We start from the raw sequence: 27,167 nt of genomic DNA, 5'->3' as shown, positions 1-27,167 counted from the left end.
AGACTGAAGGCTGTACTGTCGGCTTTCCTACTTTTGAGGTTTTGGGACTCGGACTTGCAGACGGCCTATCGTGGGACTTTACCTTGTGATCATGTGAGTCAATTCTCCTTAATAACCCCTTTCAAATATACATATATCCTATTAGTTCTATCCCTCTAGAGAAACGTGACTAATACAAGAGGGAAGTAACATTTACTGAGCATGTGCTCTAAATGAAGCTGTGTTGTGTGTTTCATCCTCATCATCTCATTTAATCATGATGGCAACTCTATGTTGCAGAATACTACTACTGATGTGATTTTACAGTTTAGGACCCTAAGGCTCAGAAAAATAAATGATTTGCCACCATCCCTCAGCTATTAAATTAGTTTGAGATTAAGCTTTGTATTTTTCTGGATTAAAGCCCATTCCAATATCAAGGTGAAATATACTTTAGGTTTACTTTCCTATTTAGCACTAGAAAATTTCCTAGATACTTATTGAATAATGCCCTTTCTAATTTTCATTGAAATAGCAATTGTATTTCTTTGTGACAAGATGAAAATGATCTTACTAGAATTTAAGAATTCTTTACCACCCTCTCTTGGTATCTGTAAGGACCCATTAGGAACAGCTTGGATTGAGCTATCAATAACTAACCTTCAGAGCGACTGCTACTATGCTTCCTTTCTTAACTGATCTTCTTTTAACTCCAATTGATTTTTCAAACTTTTGAGTGTCTGCTTGATTCCTGTTTTCTTGTGCTCCCATCTTCCTTTATAACATCACAAACATTATTTTTATGCTTTGGCCCAGTGGGGTGATTTCTCAGATGAAATAACTTGTTCACTTGATCTAGTTCTAAAATCATCACAGGAACCAGTAGCATGAAAGAGAATTGTGCAACATATTTTGAGAATCATGAATTACTCATTGGAAAGAAAATGATGGATATGTTTTTCTATTCTCTAAATGTACTATGTATTTTCTCAAAATGTTTTTGAGAAACACTAGGAAAGTCTATCTCCTGTAGACCCTTCCGCAAACATTCAGACATAGTTGGGTGGTCCCTAATTTATAACTTCGCATATCCATGCCCACCAAATAGTACAGGACCTGCATGGAACATACCATCATTAACACTTGTCAAATGAATATTAAAATTTCATCTCCTTTTATCTCAATAACAGTTATATGCATAATAGCACAGAATATTGTACTTGAAGAAGACCTTAGATATGATTCTTGCAATTTTATGGATAAGGAAACAAAGTAAAGGAAGAAAGTACCTCACAGAAAGACCTAGAAATAATCAGCAACAGGACCTCTGACTCATTCTGGTTTTCTTTGCATGGTTCTCTCTGTCTTTTTGGATAACCTGAAGCTGGAACTTGTTAATTGATATTGTCCTAAAGTGGGAATTTCATATTTTAGATTACATTTTTTTCTTGGCTGCCAATAGTTTTCAAGGTAATAAAAATAACCTAAAAGTCAACTAGCTATAGGACTCACAGCTGGAGATAAATATGTAAAAATCAATTATAAATTATTTACATCCTTGTTTTACTTCTTTACTGCCTTTTTGATACGCAATGACAGGTTTCTTAAACTCTCTCACTGTAATAGTAGTTTTGTTCATTTTTTCAAATTTCTAATATTTTTGTTTTACATGCTTTAGTGTTTGTTTTCTGTGTTTGTTTTTTGTTTTTTTAAAAAATGGAGTTTCGCTCTTTCGCCCAGGCTGGAATGCAGTGGTATGATCTCGGCTCACTGCAACTTCCGCCATCCAGTTTCAAGAGATTTTCCTGCCTCAGCCTCCTGAGTAGGTGGGATTACAGGCACCTGCCACCATGCTGGGCTAATTTTTGTATTTTTAGTAGAGAGGGGGTTTCACCATGTTGGCCAGGCTGGTCTTGAACTCCTGACCTCATGATCCGCCTGCCTCGGCCTCCCAAAGTGCTGGGATTACAGGTGTAAGCTACCGTGCCTGGCCCTGGTGTTTTTTTTTTCTTTTTTTTTTTTCTTTTTGGTTATTATAATAAGAGGACTTCTTTAATACTATTTTGTGCTTCCCTTTTCCATGTCTCCAAATCCTACAAGTTCCTCTAGGCTTTCTTTGAAACTCCCCCATCCCATGAGACTTGAGGGTATTATACAAGTAAAATGAGCTAGACACAAAAAGACTAATGTACGATTCCACTTATATACAGTACCTAGACTATTCAAATTCATAGTGATAAAAAATAGAAAGGTGGTTGACAGCGTCTAGAAGCGAAGAAGGCAGAAAGAGGAATAGGGGTTGTTTAATGAGTATAGCACTTCAGTGTTGCAAACTGAAAAGAATTCTGGAGAACAGGTTACAAAACAATGTGAATATAATTAACATTACTGAACTGTACACTTAATGGTTAAAATGATAAATTTTATGTTATGCATATTTTACTGCAATTTTTAAAAAAACCAAAAAACAAAAAAAAAACCAAAAACACAATTCCACGTCCTAGAGTCTTTTCTAACAACTCTGGTCCTGACTACTCTCTCTTGTTTCTGGACCCCTGAGACTTGCACTCTTGTTATCATTTTGTCGCTTCATTATATACTATCATAATCTCAGTTTGTTTCACAAAGAATGGCAGCACTAAACACAGAGTGAAAATCTCACTTCTTGTTTCTACCATAATCATAAATTGGCATGAGAGTCTCAATGGACAATTGCTGACATAGATAAAATCAACATAACCAAAAAATATTTTAAAATGTATAGTGTCACAAAAGAATTCATTAATTCAACTTTAATGCAATCGGGCCAGGTATCTATGGAAATGGCTTGAGCCTAACTTGTGTTTCCTGTCCTCTGTTGTGTCCAATTCAATAGCACAGGGAGTGTCGGCATCATAACATCAGCCCAGACTCAAATTAGGAAAACAGAATCCACCCCGTGTTGTCCACATGTGAAGGAGTTTAAAATAGAAAATTAGGCACTTACGCTACCACTGAAAGAGCTAGGAGCGCTAAGGTCAAAGAAGCTATCACCAACAGTCTCAGCTTCATTTGCTGAATTAGATGGTTCCTATTACTCTGTAGGGAACTGCTGTGAACCTCATGTCTATTCAGGTGTCAGCCTGTGACTATTTCCAGGAAACAGTGATTTCTTCTCATCCACTTTCCAAAACACATGTGAGTGGTTTTCATTGGCACATTTTAATTTGAACCAAATGGGGAAGAGCATTCTATAAAGTAGAATTTGTCTTGTCCTCTACTGTCATTAGAAGAGATATGTGAACAGGGTGGTGATGCAAATTTGATAATATACAATTCAATACAGTCACACAGACCAAATACAATAAATAGAATACAATTTGTCCTCTGCTTTGTAGAATCCTCCCTTACACAGTCATACTTAACCCGGAGTTGCAAACAACACACACACAGAGGTGCCTTACCCTCCAGGGATTTGGAAGTATCAGCTCTGTCCCATTATTGATGCTTGATCCGACAGTTCTTCCAATTCCCTATACTTGTCTCCAATATTGAAGATACCCAGGATTAAGACCCAAGGCTTCTCATACCCTCTCTAGTCAGTGGCACATGACCAGGGGTCTCTCAAAGATCTTGGTGAGGCAGACACACTGGAATCTTCCCCACAGTATTGTGGACATTATGGCCTCACTTTGTCCACTCTAGTGGATTCATTGATGAACCCCAGAATTTAGGGTGGAGCCATAAGAAGACAATCCCCAGATGAATTCTGCAAGTACACCAGACACTACACACCCCCTCACAGTGAAGCAAACAAGCCTAACATGTGCTGAACAGCCTGAACAATTCCAAAAAAGGCTACACATATCAAACTCCCATCCAGTACCTGAGACAGACTACCTCCCCAATCAAGGCTTCAGAGAGGAATTTCTCTTCTATTCACTGCTGAAGAGGTACCAATCTCATCCCTAACAATGATGCAGAGAGACAGACTCCCCTTCCATGATGCTGAATATGCTGTGGCCTTGGCCATCCCATGCTGCAAACATTGTCTCCTCCTCAATCTACTTTTTGAGACCCTCTCTACTCTCCCCCATTTCTCATACATTTGAACCTTTCCATTCCAGTTCTGCCTTAATTAGGATTACAGATCTACTAGGGTTTTTGTGGCCCTGGCTAGTTCTTTCAATCCACCGACCTCTCTCCTAAAGAGTTCTATTCTTATTCTGTACTGTCCACAGGTTGTGTCCCACCACAACCTTTTATCAGCCATTCCCCCATAAAGTGCTGCAGAAACCTGGCTCTTCTCATATTCTAGGCCGCAGACAAGCCTGCGTCCCTCCAACCACACCTGCAGGCTCTTTTACCCCTGTCGATCCCCTGGTGATCTCCTCCTTCCCCAACTAGGCAGAAATTAAAGAGAACTTCAAAGTACTGCATTGCCAAGAACTACAGAGGAACCAACCACTGCCATTCCAGTGCTACAGACACCTCCCCTCTCCAATCAGTGTGTCTAATAGACTTAGCCTCCCCCATCCATTCATCCATTAAATAAGAGCTACTCTCTTCTTGCCATCCCCTATCCATTGCTGTAAACAGTATCTTCTGAACATACGGTATAGGAAACACCTTGGTTTTCTCAGGGCACATTGAGACACACATTGGTTACTCTTCTTTTCAAGTTGTAGGTATGAGACTTAGGAAAGTTCACCAGATTAATTACATAAAAGCCATTCACAAAATCTTCATTGCCTATTAAGAACATACTAATTCAAGGACGCCCTCAATCCAGATTCTGCTTACCGTCGACCTTATCTTTACTTTTTGCATGGAATTCTATGTGGCCATATTAAAGTGTACTCCAAAACACATACAAAGCTAATTGTAGCTGACACAGTTCCTTGACTGCTCAACTTCTATTCTCTCTTTTCACTACCCTTCTGTTTCTTCCTGGCCAACAGATCCCCAGGTGTGTTTAGGTGACATTACACCCAGATCTAGAGAATGGCTCATGACTGGGCTAAGAGAGTAAGGAAACCCCATATACTTTTCCCACTGGTTGGTCCAGAGGAGGCATAAGCCTAGTTGTGGCCAAGGAGATTTGAGAAAAATAAACTAGGAGGTACCTGAAAAGATTATTCTCCCTGAAACAAACAAACAAAAATTAAAAAAAAAGAAAAAAAGAAAAGAAATGAGATATACTAGAAGACCCCTTACCACATTTTTACCTTCCAGCTCTGGACACTGTTTTGTGAGACACAATAGCTGGGGCGGTCTGTATGAGCCTGTGGAATTAATAAATGCCTTTCTGGAGATATCACATTGATTTGGTCAGCTTTTAAAATAATTTGAAACAACAACTGGTTGTAGGTAGTCAAGAGAAGATTCAATCCCAAAATAATCCTTTAGAGTTCTCTCTGGAAGAAATCAATTAGAACAAGATTGAGATGGAATTTAAGTTAAATAAATGCAGGAAACATGAGGGAGATTAATTACTTGGGTTATTTTCCATCATAAGAGAGCCAAATGTAGCCTGAAATAAATATGGCATTTTGTTTCTTCATCTGTAATATTTGTTTAATTTTAAAAAGAAATACTCAGGGTATCTGCGTTCTAGTGTACACTCGTGTGCTCGGCTCTCTCTCTCTCTCTCTCTCTCTCTCTCTCCCCCCGCCCCACCTCCACCCCCAATATTGCCCTTAGAATTATCTTAAAATTGGAAGAGGGGGACAGGACATGGTTGTCATGGCATAAGAAGATGCTGAAGTAAAATTAAACTTCTGAACCCATCAGAGCTGTATTTGCCAAAAGTACTTGAGAAGCAGAAAGATAAAAATCATGTGAAGAGATTTTTTTTTTTTTTTTTTAGAATTCGGTGTAATCTCTTGCTTTCCTCAATGTTGGAGTCATCTAGAGAACAAAGAAATCTAGATCTTACCTGTGAGAGCTTTAGACCCAACTAGATCGTAATCACAGCAACCCCGGGATTTTGCATAGTTTCTTTCTACTACCCTGGTATGGCTAATGAATAAATTCAAACAAAATAGCCCAGGAAACCATTGAAACATATTCTCTTCCTATAGAAGAAAATTATACAGTATCATTTCTCCAGGTATTGAGCTAAAGAGGAGAGCTAAAATTTTCCTGCTGTCTAGTCATTACCCTATTTCTAATTCCGTCATTTTCCTTCCAAAATTTCACCCATTTTCCAGGTTCTCTTAGTAGATCTGTTCCGTGAATGAGCAACTGGACAGTTCTCAGTCACAGTCTGGTGGTTTATTTGTGAATACACAGAAACAGCCAGAGAGAGAGGCAGGAACAGAACTCTCACTTCTGTCATCTTGGTATTTGTAGCTGTGCTCATGTTCCAAAGCTATGAGGTTAGGGAGAAGGAAGGGAGAGAAGAGAAATCGGAATGCTCCATAAACGCACTGCAATTATCTTGAAGTTTCCATATGCAGACCTTTATGGACTCCTATGGCTGAAAATAAATTCTTTATTGATTTTGCTGTAGTAATTTACAGCTCCAAGGTAATAAATTGGTGGATAACTTGGAATAGTCTTAGACTTATGCAACAAGAAACAAGTACAGAAATGCATTTTCATTAGTAATATCAATCTCAGAGTTCCTAAAGTAGATATGCCTTGTTTTTGGCAAGTATCTGCAGAGATCATCACTCTAGGTGGCACCTTCAAGACCTATAAAGAAGGATCCCTAGGAAGAGAGAAATGGAGAGTGATGTAGAGCTATTGCCTTCTAGTGGCTAATAACAGAGACATCAGGCACGTTTTAATATGAACAGAATTTTTTTCAAGGCATAAATATTGTGTGATTTTATTTCACTGCTCTTTGCATATATGTATGGATTAAAACTCATTTTGAAAGAACTCGTGGATGCTTATTTTTATATGAGAAAAATCCCAACCTCTAGCCATGTTGAAATTTTCATTCATTTATCAAACATTTATTGAGCCTAGCCAGGCCTTGTCCTGAACACTTAGGGACACAGAAATGAGCCATCCCCAGAGCTCCTGTTTCAAGTTGCAGTTCAAAAGCTATGCCCAGTTGTTCTGGAATTCATGTGTGATCCAAGTGCACCCCTGCATATTTAAAAAACTCTAAATAGATGGATGGATGCACATATAAACACAAACACACATAAGTTAATACAGCACTAGGTATTATGCAGAGTACAAATCATTTACCAAAATACATATTTCTACAAAGAATATAACAAACATGAATTAAGATTAGTGAAGCACTTCAATTATATTTTTAATCATATACAAATCTGTATTCAAAATCTTACAAAGTTTATTATAAATATTTTGAACACTGTAATGTGATGGACTATGTTCCATCATTTAAACATAATCTTGGTTTAATGCTTTATGATGCAGAATTGAAGGTCTGCTTCTATTCATTATATTTTGATATTTGGCTTTGATGACAGTCATAGCTACAAAATATTTCTCAAGAGATCTGTGGATCCAAGAGATTCATCACTATCTATACTTTCTAAACCATGATATTAATTTCTTAATCCCACATTTCTTGTTCACTTGTTAAAATTTAATAAATTCCCTCCTCCCTAATGTCAAAATCAGAATTTAAAAATATTTATTGAAGTTTTACTTACTTTTTGATTGAAAAATAAGAACTATATACATTTTGGGGATACAATGTGATGTTTTGTTATATGTATACCTTGTGGAATCAGACTTTTGGTGAATGAATCAGAAGGGATTTCATTTAAATACTTTCATTGAATGGCCTTAAAATCTGCTGAAATTCTTTATTTAGAGGATTTAAGACAGGTTAGAGAATTCTATCTCAATTTTATTTTAATCTAAGGTATGAGAAGTTTATAAGAAATGAGACATATCATTTTTGACAACAACGATGCAACCGTTTCCAAACATCCATTTTCAACATTCTTTTCCCATTGCAGGATTAAAACCAAAGCAAATAGTTACTTTCTCACTCATTGTTAGAATGTCACCTTTTGCCTTGAAAGGAGACAAGAAGTGTCTTTATCTTTTCTGAAGATCTCGTTTGGGTGGTAGTGTATTGACAGCTACTTGTCATTACAGAAAAGGTCAGGAAATTTGGAACTCTTGTCATTTAGTGTAAGAAAAATGTTACTCTCTTATTTCTTTGCCAAAAGATAACAGGGAATCTGTGTTGAACAAAATAAAAATAAAAACAACACATAAAATAGATTTATATGATGCCACCTTGTGTCAGTATTATAACATTACGGTATTATAAATATTTTACTCTTTATGATACAAAATTCATAAATCCACAAAACCAAGCCTGTGAGAACTGCTCTGTGATGCACTGAGTATGAACGGACATGTGAGTGTGCAGCTGTCAACCCCTTTGAGTTGTGGAATTTATATTCTTCCCTCAGGATACAACTTATACCTTAAGTGACACATGGCCCAAGTGAGGAAGCCACTGCCAATCATATATATTACTAAAGCATAATTTTTAGGCTGTTCTACAAAAGTGAATATAAATAGCAGGTTTTTTGTTTTTGTTTTTGTTTTTGAGACAGAGTCTTGCTCTGTCCCCCAGGTTAGAGGGCAGTGGCCTGATCTCAGCTCACTGTAAACTCCGCCTCCCAGGTTTAAATGATTCTCCTGCCTCAGCCTCCCAAGTAGCGGTGATTACAGGCACCCACCACCACACCTGGCTAATTTTTGTATTTTTAGTAGAAATGGGGTTTCACCATGTTGGCCAGGCTGGTCTTAAATTCCTGACCTCATGATGCACCTGCCTCAGCAGGTGAACCACCGCGCCCAGCCATAAATAGCAGTTTTAACATTTCCTTCCCCTCATCACTTTGGAGAACTTTGGGAGGCCTTTGTGTCATTTCAGGTTTTGATACTCTGTCCTCTGCCCCAAAAAACAAGAATTCTCAGGAGCCTTCATATTGGTGGTAGTTCCAAAGCAGAAACTGTCGGCTATGGGGCCAGTTCTGTAGAAGTATAGTTGGGTACCCCCAAAGACCTAGATGTGTCTGCAGATAGTGGTCTGGTATTTTGTGTGTCGCAGAAGCTAACTTTAAATCTCCAGTAGCTTCCAGTAGCTTCTATACCTTCCATTGGGAGCTCATGGAGACTGGCTCAAGGGAGCACAGCCTCCTTTGGGAAGCAGCCTCCACTTAGAGAGCAGGCATCCTCTGAGGCTGCTCCAGGCCTCTCTGGGGTGGTGTTTTAGCTTCCCTCAGTCGGACTTTCCTTCATTCAGGGTATCTTAGTGTTACACACCTCATCGTGAAGAAGGAGACTTGTAGGCTCAGGCTTTTGGGCCTGCTCAAGCTGCAGGTCCTATGGCAGAATTAGAACCTCGCAAGCATCGGTGAAGCTGACAGCCCCTGGGCTCTGGAAAGAGCAAGAATCTGAGCACCCTGGAGCACTGAGCATCTGATAGCGCCACCCCAGAGAGCCAGTAGGAGATGGGGAGAAGGCTAAGACCATCAGGACTGCTGGTAGAGGCAAATGTGGGATTCCAAGGCTTTTTTCTGAGTTTGGAAATGAAGTCCAGCCCCTACACACTGGGGAGGATCCAAGCCAGGTTTTATTTTATCTTCTTCCAGGCTTGTGGACCACAGCTAGCAGGATTAACTGCATCTAGCAGCTTTAGTGGATCAGGGACTCTAGTTAAATCTCATCTCTATTCCTCATAGATACTTTCCAGGAATCAAAGCAAGTAGAAATGTTTCACTTAGGTGTTTGCAAAAAGGCTGTAGAACCAAATATTGGGCAATATCTTTATTTCTAATAAAAGATATGGCTATTGCTTCAAATTATTAATCTATCCCCACAAACGTATGATATATTTGTTCTATCTCTGTGGGAAGATGACTGAATTGTAATATTTTGATTTCCGATGACTTTGTTTATGTCAAAATAGTTGGAGAATCTTGTCAAAGGATGGAAAATACATGTCACATATATTGCCACTTGTCTATTTTAAGCCCATGGCAGGCATCACTACTTAGCTACTGCTTTTGTGTTGTGCTTTTTAGGATCCTTCCAGCATGGCCAACATGAACCTTAGTCTATATAAGAGAGGCAAAGAATTGTTACCTTACTTTATTGTCTTTTAAAAATGTTTTCTTATGAAAAAATTCTCACATACAAAGAAAGAGAATGGTATTATGAGCCCCCATATACACATTACTGTTTATCAGGAAGTATTTAAAATTTGAAAGTCCATTTCATTTATTCAACTTCACCCCATGTACACACAAATATCCATACATATATATATTATTTTAAATTACAATTAAATATAACGTCAAGTTTCCAGATAATAGCCATTCAGAAAAATAATTTTTGAGAATTCTCTTTCTGACCCTGCCTTCACTCAAAGATGGTGATGAAGGCTCCTGTAAAACTCTATGTTCACACAGGCCTCTCCTGCCCTTAGAACATTCTAGAAGAGCTGGTAAACCTGTCATTTATCATACACTGAACTTCCAAGTCCTGTGGCTCTGGAGCTTTTGTACCAGGTTCTGCCAACTGAATCTCAGCCTGCATTCCAGTCCCAGTGTCTAGGGTCCAGCCTCCTGAGATTTACCAAATAGTCATTCCCTTTTTGGGGGTGCAGGGGTCCTTCCTGTACCCATGGGTATTGACAATGGAGCCAACTACACATGTCAAATATTACATAAATTAGCAGATTGTCATCCCCTTTTAAATTGTGTGGTATACCCCATGATTTCACTGCTTTTATCTATTTCTCTTCGTTCTGGATGATACTCCTCCTCCCTCCCTCTCATGATATCCTTCATAAATTTAAGCCTCCACAAAGGCCATAAAAAGTGATTTTCTTCTGGTTATTTTGCTTTGGCTCAGCAATTACATCAAAGGGAAGGGAATGCAAAGTTCTGTTGCCTTTTTAGAATGAGAGGAGGAAAATACAAAGCATAAAGCAGAAATACTACTCATTCTTTTTTCATTTTTATAGCTGGAAAAGCAAAACACAATTTAATATTTCAAAAAATTGCCTGTCGTCCCAGCTTTTCATGATTAAAAACAATGCCTCTAAAAATGCACTTGTACTTTCCCACAGTGTCTGATATATGTTTTGTTTCCAGCCAGCCAATAATCAGCTCTTGCAGTATGTTGGCAACTTTGTGAAGATATTTATCATTCTATAGGTATTCATCAAGGAAAAGCTAGAATGATTGCTGGCAGTATCTGAGTCACTGAGGTAGAATAGAAAGAGCATAGAATTTACAATCAAAGAGAGTCCACCCAGCTGCAATCTTTGTGTAACTTAGTTATAAACCTACCTGTTTAGAACTTTGGGTCTTAGGTTCCTTTATATAATACTTATAATGTTGATAATAATAATAGTATATGCCATGACATTGTTAAAAGTATCAAATAAACAGATGTGTATAAAATCATCTGGAAAATAAAAATCAAAAACTAATGTTACTTATTATCTCATGAAATTTAAAGTGTCATAGTTCTTTATATTACTAAAGTACAATAAAAATAAAATATTTGAAAGCTCAGAAATTGGGGGATTTTCTGATTCTGAGTAGAGCTTGCATACATTTGAGAATATTCTAAAAATGCACTGGGGTTTGGTCAGGACACACAGGTGGTCAGTATCCATAAGTGAAGTGGATAGTGTCTGAACTGGTTAGGTGCTGGAGGCAAGGATTTATACATAGGATATTCTACCATTGCCAGGTAATGATGTCAGCATATGAAGAAAGGCCTTATTCTAATAGGATATTTACTATATCAAAGCACTTGATAGAAGTAATGTCTTTCTCGTTTTGCTACTGTAAAGTGGAAGATTTGCATGTCAGGCTCTCTGTTAAGACTCTAAGCTTCTAAAAGTCCAAGTGAGGCCTTACAGGGTGCTTGCCAATTAAGAAGTTGGGATCAGACAGATCTGGTTTCAAATAGAAGCTCTGACTCTTCTTAATTTGAGACATGCTGTTTGAACTCTTTCAGCCTCAATCTGTACAATGGAGATGGTAATAGCCTCTAAATCAGGGTTGCTGTGAAGATTAAATGAAAACATATGTAAAACCTGAAACATAGTTAATACTCAATAAATGCAGCCCTTATTGTTTTCAGCACATTGAATTGTTCATGATAATTTATTTGCCTAGTTCCCTAATGAGACTAAACATTTGAAGGCAGAGGCATGTCCTATACCATCTCCCATTTCATTCTATATTTTCCCCAATAGACCAATGTTTCTTAGTGTGGTGGTCTAGACCACTGAGATTCTTCAGCTTATCCAAAAAGAGAAACCCTTTGCCCTACCTAGGTTCTGAACAATGTCAAAAATAAAACAATAAAGTTGAAGGCCAAAATATTACCAATGCTACTGATAAAGTTAAGTACCAAAATGACCATGTGGAAGAGCCAAACGTGCCTTTAAAGACAACTCCTGAACTGGAAAACTTTACCTACCCAATGCCAGGCAGCACTGGACTAGGGCTATGGGGAGGCCTGACCAAGTCAGACAAGAGCACAAGGCCAGTTCAGGCTGCCCTCAGGCAGTCTCATTTCCAACCTCAGCCAAGAAAGCTGTGCTAGAGATGGCCTAGACTTCCAGAGTTTGGAGGCGCAATGTGAGGCCAGATATAGATCCTGTAGAAGACAACTGAATTTGATCGTATTACAGGATTTCCTATCAAGAGCACCATCTGAAGTGGTGAGTAAACTCTCCAGAGAAAGTCCTGGGATGCCTCTCAGAACCCAAGAACCAAACAGGAAATAATATATGTTTAGCCAGGGGATATCCTCATGTACTCCAGGCAAATCTTTCCTGTCCCTTACCTCTCTTTGCTCCCCATTCCAACACTAGAGAATTCATTCCAACACTGGAAAAGGAGGACAAGAAGAAAAAGAGAAAATAGGTGAGGGAACCAATATCATCTGCATTTTCCCATTCCAGAATTTTCAGTCTGAAGAAGGGCCAAGCTAGGAAGCGGAAGAAACTTTAAAGTAAATGAAACATTGAAGCCGTAAGATAAGCCTGGATTTTTCACACTGGGAAATAAAACTATTTGTTACTATCTAAAGATACAGAACATGCTGAGATTTCATCCAGGGATTAGGAAAAATGTTTCTAGAGGATAGGCTTGAAGGGACAATTAACTATACAGACTGATTTTTTTTTCATAAACAAAACTTAACTATAGAGACTGATTTTTTTTCATGTATTTATTTTTCATGAGGATTTATATAGAAGTTCTGAAACGGAAAGTCTCTTTTTCTTTCTGAGTTGTGATAATTAAGAACTGTATGCACCGAGTGGTTCAAGGGTATTTTTCCTGAAAATAAAGCTAAATCAGGAAAAAGCAGAACCAAGAGACTGAAAAGAGGGAGAAGGAAAGAGACAGAAAGAGAGAGAGATTTATTATTGATGACATTTTCTGATTTCTAATTCAGACAGGCTTAATGCAAAGTCTCGTCTAGGATTGCAGTGTGTTTAATACGATGCGTTTTTTTTTTTCTAATTAAGCAAGTTATAAGTTGTTTTCTTTCAATTTGCATCAGAAAGAGTTCTCATTAATAAAACATAATTATTTAGAAGAGAAATTAAAACCACATGTACTACATATGCTTCACTTCACAATTAAATAAAACCACTGATATTCGAGTAACTTCTTAGCCTTTGTGTTAGTCACATGTAACAATGGATAACACGTACCAAACATTTGTTATGTATCAAGCACTGGTCTAAAACCTTTATATGAATAAACTGAATTCCTATAATGACCTATGAAGTTTTTACTATCTGGTAGGATCTTTGCCTTATCAGTGCAGAAACCGAGAAGTTAAGAAAGTTGTCCACAGCCACACAGCAAGTAAGTGAAGGAGCGGAGGAGGTTCAAACCCAGGCTGTCCAGCCTACAGCCTACTCCTAATCTCAATTCACAGTCAAAAGAAAAGAAGATAATTGTTAATATGATTGAATAGTGCATGTGTCCCAAAGTGTTATGTGGATAAATGCTTTACTGTATGTAAGAACACTGATTGTAGAGGCACCTAAGTAAGTGAAATGAGCTATTAGATGAAACATTTCTGATAATGCCAGGTCATTTCCAGGATTTTAAGTTACTTAGCTATACTGTGATTCTCATCAATATGAGCAGGACCTAGCACAGTCTGAACCTATGATACTGGTGCTAAAATATACATTTTTCAGGTTAAGGATACTGTATTAAGTTTTCATGAGAAAACTCAACCATGTACAGATGGATTGATGCCTGACAGTTTCACTCTTTCACAACACTTATTTTTTTTTTCTTTTTAACCTGCTGGAGAAAAAAAGTTGTTGGTGTATATTATGAGGCATGTTTACTCAAAATCTGAAGGGAAGCTTTTCAGAGATGTCTAAAACAAGGAGTGGATAGAGACCCATTGACTATTATGCTTCATGTTCAGACATTTTACTTTTCAGCTTTTGAGAAGAAATTACAGAGTGCCGTAGTTTCTGGGAAAAAAAATCTGTCTATGCATTTTGGGTCCATTTGAATCTGAATCTCTAGAACCATCTAACAGAGACACTGAACACTGTTGTCCTTCCTGATAACTATAGTTGTAAATTAGAATGTTCTAATTTAATGGAAAACTGCATTAAAAAGAATACATCAATGAACGTGGGAGTACATATATAATCTTTAACACACTGATTTCATTTCCTTTGGATATACATCCAGAACTGGGATTGCTGGATCATATGGTAGTTCCATTTTTAATTTTTTGAGGAATCTGCATACTATTTTCAAAAATGACTGTATCGATTTACAAGCCTACTGAAAGTGCACAAGGGTTCCGTTTTCTCTACATCCTTATCAACACTTACTATCATCTGACTTTTTGATAACAGCCACTCTAACACGTGTGAGGTAATAACACATTGTGCTTTTAATTTGCATGTCCCTGATGATTAGTGATGCTGAACATTTTTACATATACTTGTTGGTGTATGTCTTTTTTTTTTTTTTTTTTTTTTTTTGAGACAAAGTCTCACTCTGTTGCCCAGGCTGGAGTACAGTGGCACGATCTCAGTTCACTGCAACCTCCACCTCCTGGGTTCAAGCATCTCTCTGCTTCAGCCTCCCGAGTACCTGGGATTACAAATGCCCACCACCATGCCCAGCTAATTTTTGTATTTTTAGTAGAGACGGGGTTTCACCATCTTGGCCAGGCTGGTCTCATGATCCACCTGCCTTAGTCTCCCAAAGTGCTGGGATTACAGGCGTGAGCCACCGCACCCAGCCTCTATGTCTTCTTTAAAGAAATGTCTATTCAGGTTCTTTGCCCATTTTTAAACTGGGTTCTTTGTTTTCTTACTATTGAATTGTTTGAGTTCCTTATGTATTTTGGATATTAACCCATTATCAGATGTATGATTTGTAAATACTTTCTCCCGTTCTATATACTGCCTCTTTACTGTTATTTGTTTCTTTGCGTGTGCAGAAGCTTTTAAATTTGATGCAATACCATTTTTATAGTTTTGCTTTTGCTGCCTGTGTTTTTGAGTTTTTGAGGTCTGGAATCAACCTAAGTGTCCATCAGTGGATGAATGAATGGATAAAGAAAATCTGAGGTTTGCGTGCACACGCACACATCCACATCCATACACACACACACATCCACACACACACACACACACACACACACACACACACACACACACACACACAAATGCTATCCAGCCTTGAAAAGAAGAAAATCCTGTCAATTATGACAACATGGATGAACTTGGAGGGCATTGTGCTAAGTGGAATAAGCCAGGCACAGAAAGACAAATACTGCATGATCGATCTTACTTATATGTGAAATCTATAAAAGTTGAACATCTAGAAGCAAAGAGAAAAATGGTGGCTACCAGGGGCTGTGAAGGGGAGATGTTGGTCAAAGAGTACAAAGTTTCAGTTAGATAAGAGGAATACGTTTTGGACACTTATTCCAAAATAAGTAGTGGACTTATGTCACCAATGGACCACATTGTGACTATGGTTAGTAATAATGCAATATATACTTGCAAATTGCTAAAAGAATAGATCTTACATGTTATCATACCATAAAAAAATAAATATGAGGGATAAAGGATATGTTAATTAGCTTGATTTAATTATTGTACAATATATACAGACATCAAAACATTTCATTTTATACCATAAATATATATAATTTTTGTTTGTTAATTAAGCCTTGGTAAAGCTGGAAATAAAGTAATAAACTGGACAAATGAAACTTTTGTTAAACATACTTGAAATTGGTGACCTAAATTTGCCAAAAGTTTGAGAAATATTATTCTACGTAATTATATTAATTAAATAGCGTATATGATAATGTGTCCCTGATGTTTTAGTAGAACTTGTAACCAAAAGTCAGTACAGACTACTTCCCCCCTCTCCAGGGCCCAATTATATAACGTATTCTTTTTCTAGGTCAGTGAATAAAATGTTGAGAACTTGGAGACAAACAGTAAGAGAGGTTTCTCAACAAAGTATCCTCTTTCTACAACATTGAGTAGCAATCAGATATCACCCATTCTGATTTTTCAGCATTCTGAGAGTGAACATTTTCTACTCTGAGTTTCAAAAGTCTGAGCAGGACTGGAGAATATGTGATCTTGTCAATCATCCAGCCCCCAGCTATCTTGTTAGGAGGGAGACAAAAAGGTTCATCGACAGTCATGCTGCGTAGACATAACCTTGTCATTTCTTTCTTCCATGAGGTGACTTTCCTTCATTCACATCCAGTGACAACGATGACATCATTTGGGAGGTAGAAGTGGCTGATTTTTTTCTCAGATGAAGCCATTATACAGCAGCAATCATGTAAAAATGTTCATGACATAATGAAAAACATATAAGGAAACACATGCTCACATTTTGTTTCTTGTTATGACTTAAATATATGATCTCAATGAAATGAAACAAACTAAGCTTGCTGTGCGATGCACCCCACATAACAGTTTAATCAGGTTTGTTTGTTCTCAGATGAAAGAAGCATTGTCACCTAGCAAACGACCAAAAAACAGTTTTGACCTGCTGAAGTAGTTTTCAACAACGGTCCTTGTGAACCAAGGCATCTGAATCCCAGTGCCTCCTTAACGGTTTGGAAGTTTCATGGTATTATCAAATTTATGTCTCTAAGACAGTCTTATGTCTCCAAGAGAGACTCCAAGAGAGTCTGTTGTGACATACTGTATTCGATTCCTGATATTGGTGATTTGAATCTTCTCTTTTCTTCTGTGTTAATTCTTGGTAGAAGTTTGTCAATTATACTGATCATTTTGAAGGACAATTCTATATGTGTCATTATTGATTGGAGACTTTTTTTTTTTTTTTGAGATGGAGTTTTGCTCTTGTCGCCTAGGCTGGAGTGCAATGGCATAATCTCGGCTCACTGCAACCTCCACCGCCTTGGTTCAAGCAATTCTCCTGCCTCAGCTTCCCAAGTAGCTGAGATTACTGGCACCAGCCACCATGCCCAACTAATTTTTTTTTTTTTTTTTTTTTTTTTTTTTTTTTTTGCATTTTTAGTAGAGACAGGGTTTCACCATGTTGACTAGGCTGGTCTTGAACTCCTGACCTCAGGTAATCCACCTTCCTCGGCCCCCCAAAGTGCTGGGATTACAGGCATGAGCCACCATACCCAGCCCTGAGAGACTGTCTTTTCTAATGTATACATTTAGTATCTAAATGTCCCTCTTGACAGTGTTTTAACTATGTTCCACAATTTTTTATTATGATAAAATATATATAACATAAAATTTACCATTGTAACAATTTTTAAGTGCACAGTTCTGTGGCATTAACTACATTCACATACATCTTTTCTGAAACTAACCCCATCATCTATCTCCAGAACATTTTCATCTTCTTAAACTGAAACTACATACCTGTTAAAACACTAACTCCCCATTCTCCCTCTGTCCAAACCCTGGACACCACCATTCTACTTTCCATCTCCGTGAATTTGACTATTGTAGGTACCTCACATAAATGGAATAATACAATATTTGTCCTTTTGTGACTGGCTTATTTCACTTAGCATGTCTTTATGGTTCATCCATGTTGTAGGAAGTGTCAGCATTTTCTGCCTTCTTAAATATGAACAATATTCCATTGTATATGCCACATTTTGTTTATCCACTCATCTGTCAGTGGGCCTTTGAGTTGCTTCCACATTTTGGCTCTTGTGACTAATGCTGTGGTGAACATCAGTGTACACATATCCATAAAAGTCCTTGCTTTCAATTCTTTTGTATATATGCCCAGAAATTGAATTGTTGTATCATATTATAATTCTGTGTTTACTATTTTGAGGAGCACCCATATTATTTTCCACAGTAGCTACACCTTTTGACATTCCCACTAGCAAGGCACAAAGCTTCCAACTTCTTCGTGTCCTCTTCAACACTTGTTATCTTCTATTTCTTTCATAATAGCCATCCCAATGGGTGTGAAATGATATCTCATTTTGGTTTTGATTTTGATTTCCCTAATGATTAGTGACACTGAGTAGATTCTCGTATGCTTCTTTGGCCTTCTATGTATGTTCTTTGGAGAGACATCTATTTTGCCCATTTTTAATTGGGCCGTGTGTTGATTGTTGAGTTTGTCCCATAAGTTTTAATATATTGATTGTAATTTAATTTTGTCTGTTTCATGTAATTTTTAATTTACCTTGAGATTCCTTCTTTGACCCATAGATTGTTTAGAAATATATTGTTTAGTTTCCAACTGTTTGGAGATTTTCCTGTTATCTTTCTGTTATAGACTTCAAGTTTGCATCCATGTGGTAGGTGAACACACTGTATACTTTTAATACTTTTAAATTTGATGAGATGTATGTGTGTGTGTGTGTGTGTGTGTGTGTGTGCGTATGTCTAGGTTATAACCTATAGTGTTGTAAGTTCCATGGACGCTTAAAAATAAATGTGTTTAGATTTTATTGAATATAATGTCCAGTATCTTATAAATGATCATTACACACTGTTGATTGGTGGTAGTATTCAGTTATTTTATATCCTTCTCAATTTTCTGTCCATGTGTTTTAATAATCGTTAATAGAGAGGTATTGAAATCTTCAACTATAATTGTGGATTTGTCTATTCCTCCTTTCAGTTCTGTGAGTTTCTTGACATATTTAGCTGCTCTGTTTTTCAATGCCTTTAGGATTGCTAGGCCTTCTAGATGGATTAATCTTTATCATTATATAATATCCCTTTCTGTCTCAGATAACTTTCTTTGTTCCGAAGCATATTAATACAGCCGTTCCTGTTTTCCTTTAATTAATGTTTGCATGATATACCTTTTTCTATCCTTCTACTTTTAACTTGCATGTATTGTTATATTTAAAGTGAGTTTCTTGTAGACAACATATAATTGAAAAGTTATTTAATTCACTCTGCCAATCTCTCTCCTTTAATTGGTATATTTAGACCACCTACATTTTATGTAACTACTAATATGTTGTAGCTTAAGTTTGCCATTTTTTTCTCTGTTTAAATTTCTCTTTCTAAGTTTTCTTCTGCTTTGCCTTTCTGTGGGATAATAGAATATTTCTTAAAATTCCATTTTGATTTATTTATAATTTTTAAATGTATATATTTGCATAGCTATTTTGTCTATTGTTTTAGGTATTATATTACATACACATAATTTATCACAGTCTACCAGTGTTATCATTTTATTGGTTCTAGTGAAGTATAAAAACCTTACCACCTTTTACATCCCTCTACCCTCCTCGGTTATAATATAACTGTCTTCAGTATTTCCTCCGCATACATTTAAAACCATACCAGGCAGTATTATAATGTTTGCTTCCACTATCAAATATAATTTAGAACATGCAAAGGAGAAAGGAATTCTATGTGTTTACCCACATTTTTGTTCAGAGTGTTCTCTTCCCTTCCTGATGTTCTAAGTTTCTTTCTTTTATCCCATTTCTTTTCTGTCCAGAGAATTTCCTTTAGCCAGTTGTTAGTGTGTATCTGTTGGTGACAAATTCTCTTAGCTGGTCTTCGTCTGAGAATGTCTTGATTCCTCTTCATTTCTGAAGAATGTTTTCATTGAATTTGGTATTGTGGGTGACAATTCTTTTCTTTCAGCACCTGGCGTCTCTTCTGTTTTACTGCTTTCAATATTTTCTTTAGTTTTCAGTTGTTTGACTATGATAATTCAATGTGCGTTTCATTGGGTTTATTCTGTTCAAGATTTGCTCAGCTTCCTGAATCAGTAGGTTTAAATCTTTTGCTGAATTTCAGAAGTTTTTAGCCATTATTCCTTTGAGTCTTTTTCAGCCTGCCTGCTTTCTTCTCTCCTTCCTGGACTCAAATGTTAGGTCTTCTGTTACAGTTCCACAGGTTGCTAAGGCCCTGTTCATTTTTTTGTTTCAGTCTATTTTCTCTCTATTGTTCACACTGGGAAATTTCTATTGTTTTAACACCCAGTTCACTTATTCTTTTCTCTTTCCCTTTCATATCGTATTATCATTGAGCCCATTCTCTGAGTTTTTATACTTCAGTTATTCTATTTTTTCAGTTTTAAAAACTTTATTGGGTCTTCTTTATGTCTTTTATTTTTTAATGTTTGAATACTTTTACATGTTATTTTTTAACTAACAATTGTATATATTTATGGGGTGCAATGTGATGTTTTGGTATAGGCATACATCACACAAAGATTAAATCAAGTTAATTAACATATTCATTACATCATCTTTTTATAGTGAGAAAGTATAAATCTACTCTTTTAGCAATTTTGAGATACATCTTTTACTTCTTTGCTGAAATTTTCTATTTATTTGCTGATACTTTCTATGATTTTGTTTTAAGCATGTCCATAATTGGTTTCATTTGCCTTGTTATTATTTTTAATATTTTGAGATTCAGGAGGTTTTAATCTTTCTAGTGATAGCTCCAGCTGAATTTCAGTGTTGGACATTTTTCTTCGTCCACCTTTGCTTGCCTTAAAACTCTGTGGTAGGCAGGCGTAAGGCAGATCCCAGTGGAGGTATGGTACCAGAACCCATTGATTTATATCATTTTGTCACAGTTACATTGAAGTTTCAGCTTTCTTTCTAAGTAATGTTTAGGGTATAACTGTGTGATGTGAGGCTATTTTGTGTATTTTGTGAAAGAAATCTTAGAAGATTATTTACTATCAGTTCATACAGTCTATAGCTACCTGAAAGACAAGTGTATTTATTAAGCAAAAAAAAAAAAAAAAAAAAAAAAAAAAATACAGTTGTGACTTTCTCAAGCACTTACATTCTTACTTCTAAATTCCTGAATGACCCAATCTCACTTAGGAAATTATTGTGTCATTCAAACTTTGAAATAAACTTTGCAAGTAATTTTGGGAATTGCCTTCCCAGATTCTGTAATTTTCTAATAAATGGGAATATTGGCTGGGACATGACTGGGTTCTCAATGGTGAGAGATACTGAATCTAAGTTAAAATGAGTAATGGGAATTCTATAACTTATAGAAGGAGGTGGTCACAGAGTCCTTGTCTCTAATTTGAGTCATATAATTACTTAATTTTCAAGTCATCAAGGTCATTTGATCAAATCATTGTCTGTTAAGGTTCTTTTCTATTCTGAATTCTTATCATAGTCTTCTAATTTAATGTTAATACATTTCCTTAACAGTAACAATAACTACCTTGGAAATACAAAGGAATGAAATTTTTATATACAATTAAAACAACTAAGCAAGAAATGTATGGAAACTCTATTATAGGGAGTGCCAAAACTCTAACCGAAATTACAAAGTATTTCAGGGAGTCCCTGTGTGTGAAGAATAAATTTCACAAAGATGACAATTCTTCCTTAATAATTTTTGGTTTCATATTCTCAATATCCAAAACTGCATATAGATATGAAAGAGATCAAATGAAATCCACAGGCAGACAGCCCGGGCGGCGCCTTGAGCCTAGTTAAAAGTTGACCCCGGACCTAACCGATGATGTTATCTATAGATTCCAGACGTTGTGTAGACAAGCATTGTGAAAGTCCCTGTCTTGTTCTTTTTCTGTTCTAATTACCAGTGCTTGCCATATATCTCTCAACTTCCTGAGCCCCGTATAAACACATCCCACCATATGTCTCCCCTCCACATGTCTCCCAACTTCCTGAGCACATCCCACCATATGTCTCCCCACCATATATCTTTCAACTCAAAGACTACCATATATCTCAACTTTAGAAAGACACCACCTGGAAAGTCCCCGATAAGGACACAGCCGTTTGTGAAAGCACAGGAACCAATAAAAAAACTGCTAAATGTATAAACTTAAAATGTTAACCAATTGTAATGCTGTAACCTAGAGAACTCCCTTGTTCCTCTGTAACTTTACAAGTCCTGTTTACATTAGGCTATAAAAGGCAAGTGCACGCATTGTTCGGGGCCCTCTTGTATGTTGTGGAACGGAGGGACCAAGTTCGAACTTGCAGTAAAGATCCTTGCCGCTTGGCTTTGACTCTGGTGGTCTTCTTTGGGGAATAAACTGTCTGGGCATAACATTTGGGGGCTCGTCCGGGATTCCCCAAGCCCACCAGACCCCTGGTCAACGGATCTACCAGGATCGATCTGCTGATAGGTGAGCCGGCCCGTCTCTGTCTGTCTGTGTCCGTTCTGAATCTGAGGCTCGTCTCTGTTAGTCTGTCTGAATCCGTTCTGAATCTGAGGCTCGCGAGGTCTGTAACTGAAGCTGAAAGCTGGCATAAGTCCTGGCGGACGCGCTATAGGACAGCCAGTGGAGACCAGTGGGAGACGTCCCCTGGCTCTCATCTGATTCTTGTCTGAATTTATTCTGACCCAGATTACTGGAGCGTGCCTGCAACTGACTGAATTTATTCTGACCCAGATTACTGGAGCGCACCTGCAACTGACTGAATTTGTTCTGACCCAGATTTCTGGAGCACGCCTGCAACTGACATAACTTGTTGTTGATATCCTGTAACTCACTTTCCCTTGCAGGACCTGTTCCTGTAACTCACTTTCCCTTGCAGGACCTGTTCCCTTGCGGGACCTGTTCCAGGCGCCACTCCGGGCACTACCGTTCCCCCCAAAAAAAAGAAAAAAGAAAAAATTCCCTTACGATGGGTAACACCCAGAGCATTCCCCTATCTCTCCTTACAAGTAATTTCAAGGATGTTAGAGCGAGGGGCCATGATCTTGGTATGGACATCAGGAAGGGAAAGCTAATTACTCTATGCTGCTCCGAATGGCCTGCTTTTAATGTAGGGTGGCCACCCGAAGGGACATTCCGCCTTCCTGTCCTCACTAGAGTTAAGTCCAAGGTTTTCCAACCTGGGCGTGCTGGTCACCCAGATCATATCCCATATATCCTCATATGGCAGGACCTAGCTGAGAACCCGCCCCCTTGGCTGTCCCCTTTCTTACAAGCCCCCGAACCCTGTAAGGCACTGGTTGCTCGGCCACTAAAATCCAAGCGACCGACTGCCCCCCCCATCTTGTTCTACCTGATAGCGAGGACCCTCTGTCCACAGAACCCCCTCCGTACCCCCCCGATCCCCAGGCCCCAGCTCCCCGGGCTGAGCCACGGGAGGGAGCAGGCGGATGGGAAGCGGCCAGTGCACCCGGACCTGCTGAGAGTGAAAGTAACTCTGAAGGGCCGGTGGGGCGGACGCGAGGGCATACTTTGCGAGTTACCCCCCCCGCCGCCTGACTCCACAGTGGCTTTACCCCTTCGGAAAATAGGACCCCCAGATGACACGGGAATTCCCAGGCTCCAATACTGGCCATTCTCCACCAGTGATCTGTATAACTGGAAGACTCAGAGTGCCCGGTTTTCAGACAACCCCAAAGATTTAATGGCTTTACTGGATAGTGTTATGTTCACCCACCAGCCCACTTGGGATGATTGTCAGCAACTCTTCCGAATCTTGTTCACAACGGAGGAGCGAGAGAGAATACAGGTAGAAGCTAGAAAGCTGGTCCCGGGGGACGACGGTCAACCGACTGCCAACCCCGACCTCATAAATGCGACTTTTCCTCTGACCAGACCAGCGTGGGATTACAACACTGCAGAAGGTAGGGGACGGCCACGCCTTTATCGCCAGACTCTAATGGCGCGTCTCTGGGCAGCTGCTCGCAAGCCCACTAATTTGGCTAAAGTATACTCTGTTCTGCAGGGAAAGACAGAAAGCCCAGCTAACTACTTAGAAAGATTAATGGAAGCCTTTAGACAGTACACCCCCATAGAGCCAGAGGCTCCAGGAAGTCAGGCAGCTGTTGTAATGTCTTTTGTAAATCAGGCAGCCCCAGACATTAGAAAGCAGCTCCAGAAATTAGAAAACTTGGAGGGAAAACAGCTTCAGGACCTTCTTCAGATAGCCCAGCGGGTTTACAATAATAGAGATACTCAAGAGGAAAAGCAACTTAAGGCCACTGAAAAAATGACTAAGGTCTTGGCAGCAGTTGTACAAAAAGAGCATCTACAGCCAGAGAACGCCCAACCTGGGCAGCCCCCAGACATGATAATCTGAGCAAAGACCAATGTGCCTACTGTAAAGAAGCTGGCCACTGGGTAAGAGACTGCCCCAGGAAGAAACAACAGGGACAGGGACCCCCTAGGTCTACACCCGTACTAGTCACTCAAGGCGAAGACTAGGGAGGACGGGGTTCGGTCCCCCTCCCCGAACCTAGAGTAACTATACAAGTGGAGGGGTCCCCAGTTCAGTTCTTGGTCGATACGGGAGCACAGCACTCAGTCCTAGTTGAAACTGATGGAAAATTATCCTCCAAGTCCTCGTGGGTACAAGGGGCCACAGGAATTAAGAAATACCCCTGGACAACACAAAGAACAGTAAACCTCGGAGCCAGGAATGTAACCCATTCTTTCCTGGTCATCCCTGAGAGCCCCTGTCCTTTACTGGGGAGGGACCTGCTGACTAAAATGGGAGCACAGATCCATTTCCTCCCTGCAGGGCCCATTGTGACCGATTCCCAAAATCAGCCTGTGCCCGTCCTGACTATAACCTTAGAAGATGAGTACCGGCTCCACCAGGAGCAAGCGGCCCCTGACCAGGACATAGCAACCTGGCTTCAACAATATCCAGGTGCTTGGGCAGAAACAGGAGGTTTAGGACTAGCAAGACACCGTCCTGCCTTGTTTGTTGAACTCAAGCCTGGGACAGACCCCGTTCGGGTACGTCAATACCCGATGCCCCTAGAAGCCAAAGAAGGAATTACGCCCCACATCCTTTGGCTCCTCGACAAAGGGGTCCTTTGGCCCTGTCACTCACCCTGGAATACTCCCTTGTTGCCGGTACGGAAACCTAATAGCGGGGAGTACAGACCTGTACAAGACTTAAGAGAAGTCAATAAGAGGGTTATGGACATACATCCAACTGTGCCTAACCCGTATACCCTCCTGAGTACTTTAAACCCTAAACACCAATGGTACACTGTTTTAGATTTGAAAGATGCCTTCTTCAGTTTACCTTTAGCCCCTCAGAGCCAAAAGCTCTTCGCTTTTGAGTGGACTGATCCTGAGAGAGGCATAAGTGGCCAACTGACATGGACCAGACTGCCGCAGGGATTCAAAAACTCTCCTACCCTGTTTGATGAGGCCCTCCATGAAGACCTGGGTGAGTACCGATGCAAACACCCCGAAGTAACCTTATTACAGTATGTTGATGACCTCTTGATTGCTGCCAAGACCCAAGAAGCTTGTATCCAAGGGACCAAGGGTCTCTTACAAGCTCTAGGGGATCTGGGCTACCGAGCCTCGGCAAAGAAAGCTCAAATCTGTAAACCAGAAGTAACATATCTGGAGTACCTGCTAAAAGGAGGGCAGCGCTGGTTAACAGACGCCCGGAAGCAGACTGTTCTGCAGATCCCCAGGCCACAATCCACCCGACAAGTAAGGGAATTCCTGGGGTTGGCGGGATTTTGTAGACTATGGATATCTGGGTTTGCAGAGCTGGCTAAGCCCTTATATCAGGCAACACGGGGACAGCAGCCATTTAATTGGACAGAAGAAGCCGAGTCAGCTTTCCAACAGATTAAAACCACCCTACTCTCTGCGCCTGCACTGGGACTACCTGACGTCACTAAGCCCTTCCACTTATACGTGGATGAGAGCAAGGGTGTCGCCAAGGCGGTGCTAACTCAGAACTTAGGCCCCTGGCGGAGGCCAATTGCATACCTGTCAAAGAAGTTAGACCCAGTGGCTGCCGGGTGGCCCCCTTGTCTCCGAATGATTGCAGCCACGGCCCTGATGGTACAAGATGCTGATAAACTTGTCATAGGTCAAGAATTACGGGTCAGTACCCCACATGCCATCGAGGGTGTACTCAAACAGCCACCTAATCGATGGATAAGTAACGCCTGGCTCACCCACTACCAAGGACTACTACTAAACCCTCTCAGGATAACTTTCCTGCCCCCAACAACCTTAAACCCTGCCTCGCTGCTGCCTAACCCGGACCTGGATGCCCCGCTCCATGATTGCACCAAGATACTAGCTCAGGTGCACGGAGTTCAAGAGGACCTGCAGGACCGCCCACTTCCTGACGCTGACCTTGTTTGGTTCACCGATGGGAGCAGCTTCATACACCAAGGCCAGAGGTACGCTGGAGCGGCAGTGACTTCAGAGACTGAGGTAATCTGGGCGGAACCCCTGCCCCCGGGGACATCGGCCCAGAAGGCCGAACTGATAGTGCTCACCCAGGCTCTTACCTTGGGGGCAGGGAGAAAAATGATAGTATACACAGACAGCTGATACATTTTTGCTATGGCGCATATACATGGGGCCATTTACCGGGAGCGAGGGTTGCTAACGGCTGAAGGAAAAGAGATAAAACATAAGCAAGAGATCCTAGCCCTGCTAACAGCCCTATGGAAACCAGAACAATTGGCTATTGTACATTGCCCAGGGCATCAGAAACCAATCACTCCGATTGCCCAAGGCAACTCTCTGGCAGACCAAACCGCAAGGAGTGTGGCAAAGGCTCCCAGCCAACTCCTTGCACTCCAGCTCCCTGATCCGGGCCCCCGGGACTTGCCATATCTCCCTGGTTATTCAGAACAAGATCTTCAGTGGATCGACAAACTTCCCCTGAAACAGATCCAGGGTGGTGGACTGATACTAACGACCACACTATCCTACCAGAAAAATTAGGACAACAAGTGTTGGAACACATCCACCGAACCA

The sequence above is a fragment of the Rhinopithecus roxellana genome, chromosome 16, assembly GCF_007565055.1.
Source record: "Rhinopithecus roxellana isolate Shanxi Qingling chromosome 16, ASM756505v1, whole genome shotgun sequence".
NCBI classification, from domain to species: Eukaryota; Metazoa; Chordata; class Mammalia; order Primates; family Cercopithecidae; genus Rhinopithecus; species Rhinopithecus roxellana.
Note: the sequence above shows the minus strand (reverse complement) of the source record.